The sequence below is a fragment of the Rhinopithecus roxellana genome, chromosome 5, assembly GCF_007565055.1.
Source record: "Rhinopithecus roxellana isolate Shanxi Qingling chromosome 5, ASM756505v1, whole genome shotgun sequence".
NCBI classification, from domain to species: Eukaryota; Metazoa; Chordata; class Mammalia; order Primates; family Cercopithecidae; genus Rhinopithecus; species Rhinopithecus roxellana.
In genome coordinates this window covers 100,236,582-100,253,591 of record NC_044553.1, presented here as the reverse complement: position 1 = coordinate 100,253,591, position 17,010 = coordinate 100,236,582, and positions in this window count along the sequence as shown.

Below are 17,010 nucleotides of genomic sequence, written 5' to 3'. Positions count from 1 at the left end.
TTTTCTCTCTCAGCTCTCTCACCAGGCAAACTCAGCCTCTCCCAGGCCTCAAAGAGTACCTACCTGCCAAATTAACAGCTCAGTTCTCTCCTCCTAGTTTCAAACTCATGTATCCTTTGTAACTACTTGATATCCCAACATGGAGATCTTATAGACATCTCAAAGCCTCATGTTCAAAATCAAGTCAGAGCTGACCCCTGATGACCTTGCCTGCTCAGACTTGCCCTTTCTCATGCTCCATCTCCCTGGAAATGCTCCACCATCTACCCAGTAGCTCCAGGCAGCAATCTGAGCATTATCTGATTCTGTTCTTTCTCCACCGTCCATGCCAAGCCCTGTCTGTGCCCTATAAGATAATGCTCATGTTCCCTTTCAATTCTAAAGTCTCGGCTTCTTAGAGCTAGCATTCAAAAGAATTAGCACATTTCAAAATCCCCTACTAAAGTGTATCTTAAAGATTATTTATAAATGGTTTGATCACAACTATAAAAATATTAATAGTTTAAAGGCAAAGAATACTCCTTAGAACACTCAGCGTTACTACATTTTAAAAAAAATATGCATGATCAAATAAGTTTGGAAAATGCTAGATTAAATAGAACTATGCAAGTTTTCACTGTTGTCATTGCTGTTTTTACTCCAGACTTCTCAGCATTTTTGAACAATCCTCATGAATCCATAAGAAGAACATGACCCGTGTGTCATACATTCACCTCCCTCTGGTTTATTCTCTCAAAAGGGGCCCAGCGCCAACTTCATTCTTATCTGGACTACCTCAGTTTCCCTAAGGACTGCCATTCACTTTATATCTTGTTTTCATCTGGAACTCCTGAACTCATTTTCCTTTTCACATGACATTCCTCTTCTTCTTGGCATCAGCTAAGGGGTAAATGTGAAGTTAACCACATATCCTTAACTGCCCTTTATTTCCCACAAGAGCATCAAACAAGTCTCCATAAAAATATCAGACTTTCCCAAGGGCTTGGAGAGGCAAGGAGCATTATGTCATAGCAATTCAAACACCTTAGAACCAAAGATTAGATATCTCCATTCTTAAAAGCCCTCTCCTCCTCTCCACCAGAAACCTCTAATTGGCCACCATTGTTCATTTATTCCAGAGTACTGACAGACTGCCTAATCTTTCTCCTTCTTCTTTCTCCCTTCCCTCTCTTCTCTACTCTTCTTGGCTTTTCTCCCCTCTCAAACTATACAGTATTTACTTTTAATGCATATCAGATTGACTATTTATTTGATTCCTTCTTCTTTTTCAATCCTGCCAATCTACTCCCAACTGCTTACCAAGTCATTTTTCTAAACAAAGCACTTCCTTCAATAGAAAAACTGCAAGATACAGCTTCAGCTACCAACCTAAAATAATTCAGCATCTTATAGTCAGCAATTGAGTTCTTTTGAAGGGAAGCGTCTTTGCTTAGAAAACTTTGATTGTGACATCCCTTTATCTCAGAACATATCCTAGAATTTCTGTTTCATAGAATTCTTCTTGAATCACAAATTTTAAAAAAAAGAAAGACAAGACAGAAACAAATTGACATCTCAGGGTAGGTGAATGTTGGGAAGTGGATGTAAAGAAGAATCAACCTGCTACTTATATAATTGTCATGTGACCCAGGACCTCATGCCATGCCCTTACCCATCCCTGTGGACACAGGAGTTATCTCAACAATGATCAGACCAGCAGTTTGATAGCACAAAATACCCTACTGATTCTCCTCTTTTTTCCCACCCCATCCTCATGCACACACATGCATACAAATGCATACACCTTCCCAGGTTTTCCCCACGGGACTCTCTGGACGTCTGCTCAGCAGTGTCTTAAACCCCTGCATTAGAGCAGGTTGTTGCTGGAGGTCCCAGAATCACTCAGGTCTGGATGGACCACAGTCCAGTGTGCTCATGCCACCGTGTTCCAGAATATGTTGCTGAGACATCACTCAAGCCACCACGAACTCCGCTGCACCTCTCCTATCCATTGGAGTTGCTGCTGGCCATGTTGTTACCCTCCCCAAATCACCCACTTTGAGTCTGATTGAGCATCAGTCAGCACTACAGCTTCGGCCCCGTGCACTCCCTCCTCTCTCCCAGTGCTCAGTTCTCCTCAAGGTTCTCATATACCTCCCTGTTCTCAACATTGCCTGCTCTTAAAGGAGCTCCTAAGCAGACCTGCGTTTTTCAGCTACTATGGCCCTCTTGGGATTTTATGCTGAAAATTCTCTCTTCCCCAGAGGCATGTGTGCCATCAGGATGGCTAATCCCATGGTCATTTTCTCAGGGCTGCTATATAAAGCAGGGAAACAATTCATGGGCCAAATCTAGTCTGCCACTTGATTTTGTGAAGTTTTATTGAAGAACATCCACACCAATTCACCTACACATTGTTTAGGGTTGCTTTCTACTACCATGGTGGAGGTGAATGGGGTGACAGATAAAGACCTTGTAGCCCACAAAGCCTAACATATTTACTTTGTGGTCCTTTTCAGTAAGTATGTTGATCCCTGCTATAGATGAAACAACAGAACTGTATTATTCTTTAATTTAGCCAGCATAATTTGAGGAGGACCCCCTTGGTGCACACAGACCAGTAATCTTATCTGGAAAACTAACAGGATAAATGAATCAAAGGATAAAACACTATTCTAACACATGCCTGGGACACTGTTGGCCATTCTGATCATGAAAACTAAATAAACAAATAAAACAAAAATTTTTTTTGAGAGGAAGTCTCACTCTTGTCGCCCAGGCTGGAGTGCAATGGTGCCATCTCGGCTCACTGCAACCCCCGCCTCCTGGGTTCAAGCAATTCTCCTGCCTCAGCCTCCTGAGTAATGGGATTACAGGCGCCCACCACCACACCGAGCTAATTTTTTGTATTTTTAGCAGATACAGAGTTTCATCATGTTGGACAGGCTTGTCTCGAACTCTTGACCTCAGGTGACCCACCCACTTCAGCCTCCCAAAGTGCTGGGATTACAGGTGTGAGCCACCGCACCTGGCCAAAACAGGTAAAAATTTTAAACTGCATGGGAATAATAACCCCAAGATAAAGATCCTATCTGTGAGTAAAGGGAAAAGAACATGTTCAGGGATGGGTAGAGAGATTTCAACTGTATTTATAACACAGGTTTCTTAGATTGAATGGTAAGTACAAATGGATTCATTTATTTCCCTATGTTACATATCTTCCAGATTTACTCCCCCTTTCTCTGTCCTGCTCTGAGCCACAGGAAGCTGGCTATGTAGACCCCACCAAAGGGCTCTTTTGCCTCCTGTTTTCTGACTGGATCCAGCAAATAGTCAACTGCAGCAGGACAGGGAAGAAAGACAGGGTATTTATTCCCCCAACTTCCTGCACGCTGAATGTGGCCCCTGAATGAAAGCCACAGCTCTTAGTAGGAGACCGTCACACAGCCATCTCTGACCCCAGTAACCGCTTACTGCTTCCTCCCCAACTCCTTGAATTAGCCACCTATTGCTACATAACAAGTGATCCCCAAGAACTGCAGCTTAAAACAACAATCACTTATTATCTCAAAGTTCCTAGGGGCTTCTTCCTAAAGATCTCTCGAAAAACTGTAATCAGGGTATTAACTGGAGCTGTGTTTTCCCCTGAAGGCTCAAATGAGGGAAGATCCACTTCCAGCTCACTCATATGGTGTTGACAGGATTCATTTCCTCACAGATTGTTGGACTGAAGCATCCTTCAGTTTCTTCTCCTGAAGGACTTCCCATAAAGCAGCTCCAATCATGGCAGCTGGGTTCCCTCAAAGCAAGCAAGACAACCAGACAGAATCCACTGTCGTTTTGTAGTCTAATCTCAGAAGTGACATCCTATTACTTTTAGTGTGTTCTGTTTATTAGAAGCATATGACTATGTTCAGGCTACATACACTCAAGAGGGAGGAAGTACCCAAGGGCATGAACACCACACTCACTGGGTGGTGGGAACCATAGAGATGGTTTACCACACTCTTTTAGGCCTAGAGCAATAACCAGCTCTTACTAGTCCTAGGGTTACTGAAACATTTCGGATTTCCCTAAACTCTGGTAGACAGTCCCTCATTAAGCTCCCTGCAAATTATCTCAGCTTTCCAGGACCCTAATTTGAAAGTGTAATTAAAGTATACTCACACCAGGAAAGTGGCTGCCAACTAAGCTTAGAAATGAGGAAATCAAAGACTACTATACAGAGAGTTTGAAGGCCACAAGGGTAACATTTAACTCAGCTGATACTTCATTTTTCCAAACAGCTCAGTGTAAAAAATAACAGTAAAAATAGCCTGAGAAAGGTTTTAAACAAGCGGAAAGTAGAGATGCCCAAACAAAAGGAGGAAGAGAGAATGAAGTTCAAATAAAACTTTTTCATTGTAGGTAATTCCAATCCTTCCTTGGTCCTAATGTGAGAAATAGAATTCATTCTGATAGAACAGGTAAAGATAAGAAAAAAGCAAATGGGGAACTAGAAATACAGATAAGCTGAAAGCAATAATGAAAATTAATTGTAACATCTGGGAAAATTTAGTTGACCTTTCTGGGAGCAGAGACACAAATTTCACTAAGACTAATTACCTTATTTTCAACTTTGACTTTATATTAAGATGAATCTAGAGGGTAAAACAAATGTTTACCTTCAACGAAATGACTTTCAAGTAATAATACATTTACGTCTCTCAGACAGGTTGAAAACTTCTTCCACCTCTAACATTTTTGCTGATACATAAGATTTTTATCAATCACTGTCATACTTATTAACCTGAACTTCAGTACTAATGTTAAAATAATTTACATTTTTATTAAAATTCCTGGTTTCCTAGAAAATTATTTTTATCTCAATAGTATCTATCATGCCCTGAAAAAGAAATAGTAGGCAAGACTTTACATGTTAGCTCAATAGCTACAGATATTAATAGGATCCCTTGTAGTTCAGAAAGGAATATATAATAGAGCTAGTGTTCCCACCCTTCCCTTCAACTCTTCTCCATCTAGGTATAATTCACCAGGCCAGAGTGGAGGCAATTCATTTATGGGATATCCATCCACTAGATAAGAGATGCAGACATAATGGCCAAGGAATAGGTCTAAAATGCATGGAAGTTTGTATCCTTAGTTATCGAATGAGTTATGTATTTTCTAATTTTCTGCCAAGCCTAGAGAAAAAAATGACCAACCACTTTGGAAACATATTGATGTTTATGAAGTATAGCCTCTGAATATCTCATATGCAAAGGAAAGACTATATTCAAACCAAGGAAAAAATTTTATAGTTAAACCAAGGAAAAAACGAGTATAATTTTATTACTAGGGACTAACTTTCATATATAATAATTGCTTACACATAAAAATTCACCTATGACATTAAATACCAATTATATAATTCAATTAACTTCATTTTTCCCTTATAATTATCTGAAAAATTTATTCTTTTACAGTGAACAAATTCTTCCCACTCTTCTGAGCAACCATCTCAAAATATAGTAAGTACTGGCCATTGAAATGAAATAAAATTCCGTAAGTAAGCTCATCATTGGTAGTGATGACTCACCACTCTGTTTATAAGTAGGCTATAGTTGAGTAAACACTGTCAACACAAATAAATCACCTCAGACCATTATGCTGAGAAGATCATGGTTGTATTAACTGGTTTTCATGTATGCCTCATTACTTCTTCTTCTGGATTATTCATTGAGAGGGAGTATTATCTATTTAATTTTTTTTAATGTCATGAAAGAAAGTAAAAGATGTGTAATGGGCACAAAAACTCTCCTGGGAATGTTAATGTTAACTTTCACTTGATTGAAAAACTGCAATATAATTTTTACCTGAAAAGAAACTGCCTTGAGTATAATACCTTCAAATTATGTAGAGCTTTTGTCCCTTAGAGTTCACAGCTCCTCAATACCTAGAGAGAGATAACTGAGCTACAGAATAATAAGCTGATATATTTGAAAGAGAACACTGGTACATTTTATTTAATCAAAAGATTTTCAAAATGACATTATCTACTCTTTCAGACAAAAAAAAAATGACTTGTTTGAAATTGGACGTCAAACAAAAATTATATAGTGAAATTCCATTATAACTAGATAATTTTTTTAAATATCCACTCCTTCATGAACACACATTGGCTCACCAAATATGTATTGAGCTCAGCTGTCATATGCTAGGCACTGTGCCAGGTACTGGGAATATGTAGATCTAGGACATAGTCTCTAGCCTCATGATACTTAGAGTCTACAGAGAAAAATGTAACTAGATTACTAAAATATTGAGAAATAAGGACTCTAATAAAGGTGTACAGTCCATGATAGTCTCTCATTACTGTTGCAATAAAGTTGTATTGTAGTTTTTTTTTGTTTTTTTTGTTGTTGTTGTTGTTGTTGTTTTTGTTTTTGTTTTTTGAGACAGAGTCTCCCTCTGTGGTGCAGGCTGGAGTGCAGTGGCATGATCTCGGCTCACTGCAACTTCCGCCTCACGGGTTCAAGCAATTCTCTTTCTCAGCCTCCCAAGTAGCTGGGATTACAGATGCCCACAACCATGCCCAGTTAATTTTTGTATCTTTAGTGGAGACGGGGTTTCACTATCTCGGCCAGGCTGGGTCTTGAACTACTGACCTCATGATCCACCTGCCTTGGCCTCTGTAGTCTCTTTTAACAAGAGCTAAGACATTTCTTTAAAACTCTTTTGGTAATGATCTCATCTTGGAGGTGAGGAAAGAAAAGGTATAAGTCTATATTTGAGGGATTTTCTTATATACCGTTAATACCTTTGTTTGAAAGAAATAAACAATATGTTGATGTCCTAAAAATCTGATGAGAAAACATTGAACTAATGAGTAAAACTTGACAAAAATAAAATTTTGATAACCAAACTCTATCTCCTCAAGTGATTAGAAAGAAATGAATCAATAGGAGATAATCCTACTCCGTTCTACCCTGCAACTCAGTGTTAACAACAGCCTTGAGGTTAGAAGACCACTGAGGAGTTTATGAGTGTGTGCATGGAGGAGGGGATTCAGGAGCTCTATGAAGTCTGAGTCTCAATTACAGAGACATTAAATCTCTCCCATTCAGAACACCTCTAATCTTTTCTCCTCTAACATCCCCTAAATTGGAGTTTTCAAGATGAGGGACAGAGATTACACAGCCAAGTCAGCCTCCTCTCAGCTGCTTTCATTCTGTGAGAGACAATGCCCCAGCTGACCCTGAAAGTTTATGGTCCTGATCAGGATGGGCAAACAAGAGGTGGATCTGTCCACACCACCAAGTCAATCAGTTGTTTCATGCTTTTGTCAAGGAGCTGGTGGAGAGACTGCTCAAATTGGTCAAAATACATAAACATTTAGGTTGGTGCAGAAGTACTTGTGGTTTTTGCCATTACTTTTAATAAATTACTAATAAATTAAGTCACTACCTTGAAAAAACTTGACCAGAAGTCATTCTACAATAAGCACTTACCATGTTGCAAATATGTTCCTGTTACAGGGTAGGGACTGTTAAAGACTGAAAGTTTGTGCCCCTTCCCCAAAAAATTCCTAATCCCCAAAGTGATGGTATTAGGAGGTGGGGTCTTTGGGGGATAAATAGGTCATGTAGGTGGAGCTCTCCTGAATGGGATTAACCTTATAAAAGGAACTCTGTAGAGCTCTCCATGCTCTTTCTTCTACGTGAGAATGCAACAAAAAGACGGCAGTCTGCAACCTGGCAGAGGGCCTTCACCAGAAGGGGACCATCTTGGCACCCTGATCTCAGACTTCCAGCCCTCAGAACTGTGAAAATACATTTCTTGTTGTTTATAGGCCGCCCTGTCTATGGCACTTTGTTATAGAAGCTCAAACTAATACAGGGGCCAAGTCTTTTCATCATTGTGTCCCCAGTGTCTGGTACCAGTTTGTTTTCCACTGCATGAGATGCTTCAGAACTTGATTATGTTGAAATGAAAGGGATTTATACTAAAGTCAAATATTGACTTCTGGTTTCCGTATTTTATTTTTAGGCATGGGTGTATAAGACAGTGACATAAAGACCAACTTCACTCTTTCAGCAGAAATGGGACAGGCTAGAATCCCTTCTGACCAACTAGCCATGCTACCCTGAAATGACCTCAGGTTTCCTGTACGCTTCTCTAAGTGGTGAAACATGCTCAGCATCTACCAGGTCCCAGATCCCATGAATGACATTAATTGTTTCCATTAGGTTTATTCAAAAAGGGGAGTGGAAATTGGGATTCTTCTCTTTACTACTGGCATGTTATAATGAATATGAATTATATGAATAAGTGGCAAGGTATGGCTCTCAGCATACTCTAATGGTCTGCTACAAAATCAATAGGAATATGGCCAGGATGTGACAAAATGGAAAATAATAAACTTCCAATTGACTCAGTTTTTTCACCTTTGCCCTGAGAACCATGATGAACCATGAAATTCCAAAGTGCCCATGCATCACTGCAAATGCTACTGGACCAGGGTGTCTTATTCTTCCTTTTTTATTTCCTCCCCTGTCTTCTAACCTCAACTCCATCCTAGGACCTAGGACAGTTTCCAGAGCACAGTAAATTTCAAATGTTGTTCAGATGACTGGCATTTCTTCATAGCTAATATGTTATAAGGGGAAATAAATATCCCTAGAAATCCTCATACATTTGAAAATCTCAACAGGCCAAGAAGTGATAATTCAGATGAAGTCTACACTGAAAAACCACAATAGAGAGAACCAAACATCTCATTATCTGAAAGTAACTGCTTAAGTCTGCTATAAATATATTTTTGTAGGGTTTCCTTCAAACTTTACTGCACGACATTTTAACATTGAAAATAAAGCTATTTTAAATCATTGAAATTCAACCGCCCACTTGCTCAAAGAAGATATTTATATAGTTATTTGTTTCTCCAATAGGAATAACTGGCTCACTGCATGCAGTATTGAATTCTTCTGATGATATTTCAGTTTCCAAGTATATCTAAAAAGTAGAATGATCTGGCATTTTATTGAATTCTTTGATTCTATATAGGCTTGTGTGAGTATCAACTTTTTTTCTATACTATAGATATCATTCATATTCGCCAAGATAAGAAATTGGGTTAACCCTAGTTCACTTTTTTCTTCAAAAGTGATGTCTTTTAAATATTGGGACAAGAAATCTATATTTGAGTTTGTTATTCAGCATGGCTTATAGTTTCTATTCAGAATTCTGCTTTACAAATAAATCAATTCTAATTTTCTCAAAATCAAAATAACTCCAGAAAAAATTCAGCAATAGCAAACATTGATCCAGCATGAAAACTGAAATAATTTAAAATTTATTACTTGATCTGCTCTCTCATACATTCAGTATTAGAAATAAAATAATTCTTAATAGCCTTCCCCAAATTCTATGCCAGTAAAATTGAGTTGCTTCATCATTCTTTATATCAAAGATTCCTTTTTTAAAATAGTTATGCAAGTCAGGAATTGCTTCTCAAAAACCACATTATGTTTTAAAATGATTTAATAACTATGTAATCAAAACTCTCCCAACTTTTAGTCAATATTATTTATTTGGTGAAACTCAATGAATTTTTTATGTTCAGTTAAACATAGTTTAAGCTTCTTTTATAGACGTTACTTTGAACCCATCAGTTATCATTAGATTGGGAGGGAGGAGATAGACTTTAAAATAGTTTAACTTCAGCATAATGATTAATTCTAAATGTTATTAAATCCTAATAACTTGCAGATATGTTATCTAATGTGTATGTTTGTATAATATATTAAATATCTCTGACATACATAGGATGCATACATATCTCTGATATACATACATATTTTAACTCCATTTTATTGATAGGGAAAGTGAAAGACTAATGGAGTTGTAAAAATTAGTTTGAAATAAAAGGAATAGGATCTGGGTTTTCCCCTCCTACTCAAGTGTATCTCTTCTGGTTATTAACTTTTAGAGATATAGATTTTTAAATGAATTACATTAATATATTTTTTAAACCAAAATTTGTCTCACTTATTGTAGCATCTTGAAGTACAAAGACGTTAGTAATTTTAATTTGTTCACATTGTTCAATTGCTATAAAGATCAAGTTTAGAACACTGAATTCAATTCATTCGAAAGCACACACTGATGACACTGACCAATATTGAGAAAGAAGAAACTGCAGTTGTAGTGATGACTGCAAACGATGAGCGCAGATGGAGAAATGCTGAGTGCGGGACCTAAAGGGAACTATTCAGGCAGAGATGTTCATCAGGTAGCTCTATTTATGAACTCTTACTGTGCATCAGTTTATTACAAAGGCACTTGGGACACAAAAACAAATCCTAGTAAGGGAACAAAGGAGGGAATAGGTGTCAGTGTCTGTCAGGGTCCAGTTAGGGAATAGAGGTCACACTAATTACTTTTAATAGGAAAAACTTTAGTGTAGATAGTTATATTGAGTAGATGAAAAGGCAAAGAGAGAACTCTAAGGTATCACAGAGATATCACCTTCAGGAAGCCTCTTCTACCCCTACAATTGGGAAAACAAAGTGAAAGGTTGGGATTATTAAAATTTAGAAGGTTTAGAGGAGGTGACTCATCTGCCTGAGACCCAGACATCTAAGAAGGGGCACTGCTCACCTAATGTGTCTGATTCTGCCAGTGTTAGAGAATCTAAACTGCAAAGTGCATTTGATTGCTGCTATTGGATTCAACTGCCACTGCCAGGGTGAAGTGAGGCAAGGGTGACCCTGACAAAATTAGGAAGCACACATGAACTCAACAGAAAAGAGCAAGTGCCTTTTCCCTCCACCAGCTGTGCAGTCTCCCTGGAACCCCTGCAAAGAGAGCCTAAGAGGAGAGAACTGGCCAGACAGAGATCTGGGTTACAGAGTGCCAGCCCCAGCACCACAGAGCAGGCTATACAAGGATATGGGTTTGGAGCTAAGAGAGATCATAGCTCAATAACTGAAGCAGAATGATTTGTTCCAACTGAGGACAAGGGGTTCAAAAGGTTTTGATAAATAAAGTTGAGTTGAGTCATAGAAGCTACAATTTATTGAATAATTAGAATGTGTCAAGCATGGTATTAAGCACTTCAAGTTCATTAGTTCATTTAATTTAATCCTCACAGCAACCATTTGAAGCAGATATTATTATTCCAAGTTTATAGATAAGAAAATTGAGGTTGAAGGAGGTTATGTGACTTGACCAAAGCTATATAGTTAGTTATTGGGGATCCAGGATTCAACCCCAGGTCCATCTGCCTCCAAAATACAAGCTCTCAAGCATTATAACATATACTCTCTTGAAAGACTGGTAGGTGTTTAATAAATAGAAACTGAGCAAAGGACATTCCAAGCAGAGAGAAAGCACAACCAAAGTCAGAGAGGTGAGAAATAGCCTGGCAGAAGTAGGAAACCAAAAGAAATTCCACAGTTTAAATCTAATGTGAAAAGGAATACAGAGGCCAGGCACAGTGGCTCACACCTGAAATTCCAGCAGTTTGGGAGGCCGAGGCAGGCAGATCACCTGAGTTCAGGAGTTTGACTCTACTAAAAAGAAATACAAAAAAATTAGCCAGGTGTGGTAGCATGCACTTGTATCCCAGCTAGTCAGGAGGCTGAGGCAGGAGAATCACTTGAACCCAGGAAGTGGAGGTTGCAGTGAGCCGAGATTGCACTCCAGTCTGGGCAACAGAGCGAGAATACATCTCAAATTAAAAAAAAAAAAGAATACTGAGTAAATGGTTCATTGGATAGTTCATTAGAAGCCAGTGCAAGGAAGACTCAATAGAGCGTGTTTTCATGGATCCATGTTTTCATGGATCAGCTTTATCCTGAGGGCAGTGGAGAGCCATTGAAAGGTTAAACAGCAGAATAGCCTAATAAATTTTGTACTTTTTAAAAGTGTTCTTGCAAACATGTGGAAGGCTTACTGAACAGATGTCAGAATATAAACAAGAGAGCTAGTTAGGAGACGTTTCCCAGAATCCAGAGAACACATGAGAATGGCGTGAATAAAAGCAGTAGTGGTGGTGATGAACAGAAGAGAATCAAGAAGAGAGATGCTAAGAAGGTAGAACGTATGAACTGATTACACACTGTAAGGGATTTAAAGGACAAGAGAGAGAAAGCAATGCAGGACAACTCCTGATCTTCTAACTGGAGGACCAGGTGAATGATGGTGCCTTTGATCAAGTCGGGAAAAGGTTGGAAATAAGACATTTGGGAGAAGGAGATATTAAGTTTTATACATGTGGAGTTTAAGATAGAAAATACATGTTAAGATATGCAATCAGCAGTATGATATAGATTGCTGGTGTTCAGAAAGGAAGTATGGGCTGGAGATCAAGGTCATCATTTTTAGTGATTAATGTCTTTATCTGCCCTTTCTGGAAAATGCACAAGACCAAGGGGCTAAACATTAGTAAAATCTCTTTTAACCTTGAAAGTATTAAAGCTTGGATTTGCAGCAAGCTAAAAATCCAGGAAGATTAGAAGAGAGTGTTTCAAATCTATTACATATAATTGGTACAAAAATTTCAACTAATTGAGAGAAAAAAATAGAAAGACACAAACATCAACCAGAAATTTAGCATTCTCAGCATGCTCCTTGAATTTCACTTTTCAATAAATTTAGAATTGTTCCTATTGCATAAAAGGTCTCATCAATTATATTAACAGATATCCCAAACCTACTCCTAATGTACTAGATTGCTATATATTTCTATTTATATATATTAGAATGTGGGAGTATTTGTAATAAATCAGGTAACTCAAGCAAACTGTACCAGAATACATTATCCTTTTTTTTAAGACAAGGTGTAACTCTATTGCCCAGGCTGGAGTGCAGTGGTGCAATCACAGTTCACTATAGTCTCAACCTCCCAGTCTCAAGCAATCCTCCCACCTCAGCCCCAACAAGTAGCAGGGACTGCAGGTGCACCACCAAGCCCGGCTAACTTCTTTTTTTTTTTCTTTTTTTTCCTTTTTTTTTTTTTTTTTTTTTGAGACAGGATCTTGCTATATTGCCCAGCCTAATCTCAAACTCCTAGGCTCAAGTAAACTTCCTGCCTTGGCCTCCCAAATTGCTGGGATTACTAGCGTGAACCACCACACCTGGCTCATTATCTTCTTTTTAATAATACTTAGCCCTGATTCTTCATAAATTGCTACATAGGATTATAATTATTGATAAAAATAAGAACAATCTTTTCAAGTAATAATTAACATAAATACTTATCCACTCAAAAAGACAATTTTGATAGCTGTAGTAATATTCAATCCCATTTCTCACTATTAACAGAATCCCTAATTTCCAATCATGTATTTAAGGATTGGTGTAAGCATATCAGCAAAATTACAAGCTCTGCCACAGTTCTTGATTCAGGGATGGAGAAGGAACCCAAGCCTAAACAAGACAGTGCAGTATATAACACTCTCTTGCCATGCTATCTAAGTCAATCCAAGGAGAGTGATTCTCAGAACTTTTGTTTGCTGGTTAGAAGAGAAAAAACAGTATCACAGGAGGCAAATGAAGAGATAGGAAAAAACTGGTACTTGGTGCTATCACTGGGTATTCGGACCAGCCCTAGATTAAACCAACATGAGATAAAACCAACTACCTGGTTTTAGTTAAACCAACATTAGATAAAACCAACTACCTGGAATTAGATAAATTCCAGCCTACCACTTGTTCAAGTCAGTTTGAGTTGGGTTCTCTGAAACATCACCAACTGTTTCATTTTCTGCAATGAATAGAATTGATATTACTTATCAGGGTGTTTTTCTTCTATTAAGAAAGGTAATTAACCTGCACTATGTAACTTCTTGAAATCTATGTGAAATGATCACAAAAAAAGAGTTTAAGTAGTTAATATCCTAAAATTAAGAATTTTTTTTTAGGCCGGGCACAGTGGCTCATGCTTGTAATCCCAGCACTTTGGGAGGCTGAGGTGAGCAGATCACAAGGTCAGGAATTCAAGATCAACCTGACCAACACAGTGAAACCCCGTCTCTACTAAAAATACAAAAGTTAGCTGGGCGTGGTGGCAGGCACCAGTAATCCCAGCTACTTGGGAGGCTGAGGCAGGAGAATCACTTGAACGCAGGAGGCAGAGGTCGCAGTGAGCCAAGATCACACCACTATACTCCAGCCTGGAAAACAGAGCTAGACTACATCTCCAAAAAAATTTTATTTTCATTAAAATTGCCTATGTTTATCAGTAAGTTAATACAGATTAGAATATTCCACAGGAAAAAAATTAGTAGTGATTTAACATTTTTGTTTACACAGAGATTTTATTTCAAGGTTATTGTATTAAATGTTACTTACAAGTAATATCCATTGTTATTGAAAGGTAAAATTAAGGTTCTATACTTTGAAACCTTGAAAATTTTATTACAAGACCTCTAGTTCCAATCACTCACATTTATAGACTTATATAACCTTATTAGGTTACCTACCTCATACACTGTTTGCCTTTGGACAACATACCATCCAATTCTTCTGATATTAAACTCAGCACAACATCCTATCTTGCTCTGAGGCGGGCAGAGGATTGTTTTTGCTAGCAACACCCAACAATAATAAAGGGAGACCTTACACCTCAAACATCATATTTCTTCTCTCTGTGGCTTCTCTCATGATACTGCCTCTTCTTCTGCCCATTGCACTCCAACCCAACCAATTTAAATAGGCAAATAAGCTTACCAACCTATTTGAAATTTCCAGATAGGAAATAGGAGAAAATGCATGTAGCTAAGGTAATTAACAAATACTGCCTCCCCTGACTTAGCATACTATAGATTTAAAATATTAATCAGTCCCTTCTGAGACTCATTTTTAAAATTTTGATTAAGAAAACACCACATAACAGAAAACAGGTAACAAAATGGCTATAGCAGATCCTTTCCTATAATTACTTTACATGTGAATGGATTGAACTGCCCAATCAAAAAAAAAAATAGAATGGTTGAACAGATTAAAATACAAGACCCAATTATATGCTGTCTACAAGAAACTCACTTTAGATTTAAGGACATACACTGAAAGTGAAGAGATGAAAAAAGATATTTCATGCAATGGTTACTAAAAGAGAGCAGGGGTGGCTACACTTATAACACACAAAATATACTTTAAGTCAAAACCTGTCACAAAAGACAAAAAAGGGCATTGTATAAAGATAAAAAGGTCAATCCACTGGGACAGTATAATAATTATAAATATATGTACTCAACATCATAGTACCCAAATACGTAAGGCAAACATTGACAAAACCGGAGGGAGAAATAGACAGCAATGTGATAATAATAGAATACTTCAATACCTCACTTTCAATAATGTTTGAAAACAGAACATTCAAATAGAAGATCAACAAGGAAACAAGAGAGCTTGAATTACATTATAGGCCAAATGTTCTTAAGAGATGTATACAGAATATTGTACCCAATGGCAGCAGAATACACATTCTTCTCACGTGGATCTTTCTCCAGAATAGATCTATTGTGACATAAGTCATGAAAAAAGTACTTGATGCAGCAAAACCAATACTAAGAGGGAAATTTAGCACAATAAGCACATTTTAAAAAAAAAGATCTCAAATAAACGACCTAACTTAACACTGCAAGGAATTTTTAAAAGAGCAAGTTAAGTCCAAGTTAGGAGATTAAGAAAAATGTTTTAACTACAGCAGAAAACACAAGAAATTAAAAATAGACAAAACAAGAAACTGAGTTTTTTCAAAGATAATCAAAATTGATAAATTCTTAGCTGGACTAACTTTAAAAAGGAGAGAAGATCCAAATAGATAAAATCAGAAATGAAAGAAGAGGCTTTACAAGTGATGCTACAAAATAAAAAGGATTATATGAAAATACTGTGAATAATTATACACCAAAGAAATGGACAATCTGGAAAAATGGGTAAATTCCTAGAAACACAAGCTATCAAGACTTAATCATGAAGAACTGGAAAGCCTGAACAGACCTATACCTAACATGGAGACTGAATCAGTAATCAAAAACCTCCCAACAAAGAAAACCTTGAGACCAGATGGCTTCACTGGTGAATTCTAACAAACATTTAATGAAGAATTAACATCAATCCTTCTGGCCACTAAGGAAGGGGGAACATTTCTAAACTCATTTTATGAGGCCAACATTACCCTGATACCAAAGACCAGCAGACACTACGGGAAAAGAAAACTGTAAGCCAATATCCTTGATGAATTTAGACGCAAAAATCCTAAACAAAATGCTAGCAAACTGAATCCAACAGCACATTAAAAGTTTCATACACCATGACCAAGTGGAATTTATCCCTGGGATGCAAGGGTGATTCAACATATGAAAATCAATTAAGGTGATACATTGCATTAACAGAAGAAAGAATAAAAATCACATAATCATCTCAATCAATGTAGAAAAAAATTTGATGAAATTCGACACCCTTTCATGATAGAAACTCTCAACAAATTAAGACTACAAGAGAAGTACCTCAGCATAATAAAGATCTTACATAAAAATCCCACAGTTAACATCATACTCAATGGTAAAAAACTAAAAGCTTTTTCTCTAAGCTCAGGAAAAATGCCCATTCTCACCACTTTTATTCAACATAGTACTAAAAGTTCTCACCGGAGCAGGTAGGCATGAGAAAAAAATAAAAGGCATCCAAACTAGAAAGGAAGAAGTAGAACTGTCCCTGTTTACAGATGATATGATCTTACATATCAAAAATTCTAGACTCAACTTAAAAACTGTTAGAATAAAAAATTCAGTAAAGTTGCAGGATAGAAATAAACATATAAAAATCAGTTGCATTTCTATACACTAAAAGCAAACTATCCTAAAACAGAAATTGAGAAAACAATCCTATTTAAAATAGCAACAATAAAATAAAATGCTTAAGAATAAATTTAACTAATGGGGGAAACGACTTGTATAATGAAAACTACAACACACTGATAAAAGAAATTAAACACGACATAAACAAATGGAAAGACGTTTGATGTTAATAGATTTAAAG